The following is a 3,992-nucleotide window of genomic DNA, read 5'->3' as shown; positions in this document are numbered from 1 at the left end:
CCTGTCAATCAGTCACCTTGGTGACATAGAGCTCCACCTCCCCAATTAGAGCTGACAGGGCAGGATTAGGAGGGGGGCGGGCCCCCGCCGACCTGCCTACGTGTCAATCACGCGCCGGGCATCCACACGCCTGTTTACTGTCAGATCCCATCTCCGTCTGTCAGACTGCACGGCAACCGTCGCCCAGGGAGGAGAAGGGGAGGGTGGGGCGAGGCGGGGAGAGGGGAGGAGGAGATCTGATCAGAATTAACTATGCTTCTCCCCACAGACCGGCCGTGCTTTTAATTCATGAAAGGGATGAGAGGAAAGTGGGAAGAGAGAGTGATAGAGGGAGGAGAGCATTTAAAACCCAGAGCAGGGCCTTCTTCAGAAGTTTTCAGAGTGATGTTTCTTCTCTCACTGACTATCCCTTGTCTCTCTCTCTCTCTCTCTCTCTCTCTCTCTCTCTCTCTCTCTCTCTCTCTCTCTGTCTCTCTCTCTCTTTCTGTCTCCCTCTCTCTCTCTCTCTTTCTCTCACTTCTTTCGAAGGTGTGATTCATGCCGCCTTAAAGCTGCTACAATTCATCAACAGCCTTCTTCTTTCTCTCTGAAGTTGTTATTTGACCCTGGTTTTGTAAAGTCGCACAAATGTGGATTAGTGTTTTTTTTTAGTTCGAGAGTTAAGGTCAATTTATTTAGTTCTGCACATGCTCATGCAAATTTGTGTCTCTGTTGCGGTACGTGTCTGGGGATGAGGGTCCTGCCTCACACATACATTATGTGAATACATAATGCTGTTACGCTCTTAAGACTGTAAGCTGTGTAACACTGTTGTGTGTACGCAATGCTGGTGTGTGTGCGCGTGTGAGAGTGCATGTGTGTGTAATTGTGGCTCTGTGGTGCCTGGTGTGTGCGTTACTTCTTTTTTAGGGTCTCTGGTGGTGGTCTCACTTTGACCCCGGTGCCCTGACTCTAATCCTTTAGCAAATGAGGGCTGTGTGGGTCTGACCGGGAGTTAGGGGGTCTGCGCCGAGCCACAGTTATAGTATTACAGGACCATAGTCAAGGTCCTGGGGTTATGAGGGATGAAGAAGATGGAAACAATAGATTGTACTGGAACAAAAGAAAAGGATATTGTTAGCATTGTGTCGGGCACCAGCGATCATATGTGATGCCTCATTACTCCACCAAGGAGCTCATGATTTTGGTCTCATCATGTTTGTTTGTTTTTTATTTGCAGGATCAAAACTTAACCAGTTTAATGACATTGGTAGAAAACACTATAGTCCAGTAATACTTGTTTAGTTTGGTGTAGATAGTTGTAAATATTAACCACATTATCTATGTCTTTAGATTCCATGCTTGGCCAAAACACTATTAACTCCCTCCAATCTTTTATCCATAATACAAAATCCATAACGAATTTGGATGATGCTTAAAAAGTTGTAGTGTGTAGCTGTAGTGCCAAATTAGTATAATTCATGAGTTCAACTCCTTAAGAAAGAATGTGGCTTCTGAGAAGCTTAACGTGTCACCATGTTCACCAGCTAGTTACTAACACAGACTACTATTATCGCCAAAAATGACACAATGAGAGCCGTGAGAGTGAGTCAAAACAGTGAAGTTGTGGGAGGGACACTAAAGATCTAGGAAGCTGAGGGATGCTTGAAATTTAGGGAATAGTTCTCTGACATTTTGTGCGACTGCATTCTCATTGTCCTTTGATACATCGTCATGAAGTAACCGCTTTAACGGAGGACGCTCATCAGAATGTTTGTTGGGGTTCAGATCCAGATGCACATTAAAACACGTTCTGTGTTTTTAGGATTGAATATTTTGAGCATTTTGTGAAGCCTTAGCTGAGGTATGAGCTCCCTGAGTTTCTTGTTATCTCTTATTTTGCTCTCACATTCTCCCTTGAATAAATCTTTGCTTTGAATTGATTAATGTCAGTAAATAGTTTCTCAACCTTCATGCAGCATGCTGCTGACAGGTAGACAAGTACCACAGCATTTCTGCTGATGGCTGTATGTTCCCAGTATTTGTTGGTACCAGGCACATGTGGGTTGAACATGTTATTGTGTGTGTGTGTGTGTGTGTGTATTTGCATTAGAGATGCGTTGCAGGGTTGTGTCTGAGACGCAGCTCAGGTGTCTGTTGAACGACCTCGCTGCAGGGAACAGGCTATCAGGCTTAGAGGGAGGCTATCATGTTAATTACTTTACACACACCCCGCCAGCCAAGCGTGCCACACAACTGCTGAGCACACACGCACACCCAAATACACTCATGCATGCACCTTGGCACACACACGGTTTAGCTCATGCACATACACACAAGATCAGCCGTCTTTCATTTTGTCGTTTCTCTGTCTCCCCACTCTCTCTGTTTGAAGGCCTTGGACATCAATTCCCTTTTGCTTTCAAGAAAGATTGTTTTATATTCTAATCAATTCAAGTTCGTCCTGTGAAATTAATTGACATTCATTCAATGATTTCAAATTCCTTCGAGGCCGTTCTTTTGTTTCAGCCTGTCAGCGAGCTGCATGTGAGATCGGGCTAAATGTTTTGTCATCTCACACTCTAGGGTGAGCCTGCTCCAAAGAGTGAGCCTGAGGTCATCTTAACCTCCTCGCAATCTCGTCTCTCGTCGTCTTTACTGCTCGTGAAAAGGGGGGGGGGGGGGTGAGAATACAGATTCATGATCAGAAACTTGGGTGAAGCTCATTCTTCTGTGGCAGCCCTCATATGTCTCCTCAGGAGGATTTTTTTTTCAGAATCATGTCAGTGTATTTGAACGGCGGGTCCGGCGCTCTCGGGCCGAGGAGACGGAGGAGCGGTATTGGCTGAGGCAGGTTGATGCCTTTAGTTAAATGATGCTGGCACGCAGAGGGATTGCTTTGGGAAGTTGTCATCCATCATGATTTTAGAATGACTCAAAGCAGCGCTCTGCTTTTGAGGTTATGGTCTGAGGTCCAAGATTGATGTGAGGTGGACGTGTGTGTATGTTGGAGGGAGTGTAGTGAAAAAAGAGACTTTGTGTATTTGTGTGCTAAAAATAAGTAGGCAGGCTGTGAGTTTAACCGTTCCTCTGGAGAAGTGTTTTGTTAGGGAAGCTAATTGAAACTCCACTAATTAAAGTTCCCCTATGTCTGATAATAATGATCCATGTAACATTTTGTGAATCCTACCATGTAGCAAAAAAAGGCGTTTATCTTTGAAGGAGCTTCTGTGTATGTCTTTTTCTCTTTTTTTTTTACATAAACGCCCGTGCATGCGCCTGAATGCACCCCTGTGTGTGCGTTATTGTATTTCTTTAAGCTGGAGCATTTTGTCTGTCTTTGTCTTTTTCCCTCCTCCTTTTTTTTCCAGGTTCAAGTCTCACCTAAGTTAATTCTTCAATTAGTGTGATCCCGATTTTCAGGGGAGATCATGGAGGGAGCCCTGCAAATCAATGTCCAATTAGCAAAGGCTCCCTTGCCCAGAGAAGAGGGGGGGCGTCCGCTGTGGTCATCTTCTGAGAACAGGAGGTCGTGGCGGGGTCTGGAGTTAAAGGTGGAGGTTTAGAGGAGAACATATTTAAATAAAAGGAAGAAAAGGAGGCAAGGAGAGAAAGCATGAAAGAGAGATGAAAAGTGGGCGAAAGGAAAACCTTCGAGGTCTGTAAGTGGGTGGAGGTGAGGACGGAGCACCGGGGTCTGAGGAGGTGGGGTGTAGATGTTAGATGCTCAATCAAGCTGTGTGAGGACAGTGTAATTAATCCATTGAAGATGTCTGATTGCAGATGACTTTGGGAATACCAGAGTGGTGGCCGGGCCTGGGGGAAAGGGGGAGGGCAGGAACAAGATGGATGCAGGGATGCGGGGAGTGGAAATGCGGAAGGGCACACAGAGGGAGAGAGTGAGATTAATTGAGACAAGGGAGATACAGTACCTTTTAAATGAGAAGGATGAGTTTCAGTGACAATGTAAGAAAAGAAGAAAAAAAAATTGATCATGTCAGGGTTAGGTCGAA

The sequence above is a fragment of the Clinocottus analis genome, unplaced genomic scaffold, assembly GCF_023055335.1.
Source record: "Clinocottus analis isolate CAN_PGR_092001 unplaced genomic scaffold, fCliAna1.0.p SCAF_2, whole genome shotgun sequence".
NCBI lineage: Eukaryota > Metazoa > Chordata > Actinopteri > Perciformes > Cottidae > Clinocottus > Clinocottus analis.
The sequence above is the reverse complement of the archived record's forward strand: the minus strand, read 5'-3'. Positions refer to the sequence as shown.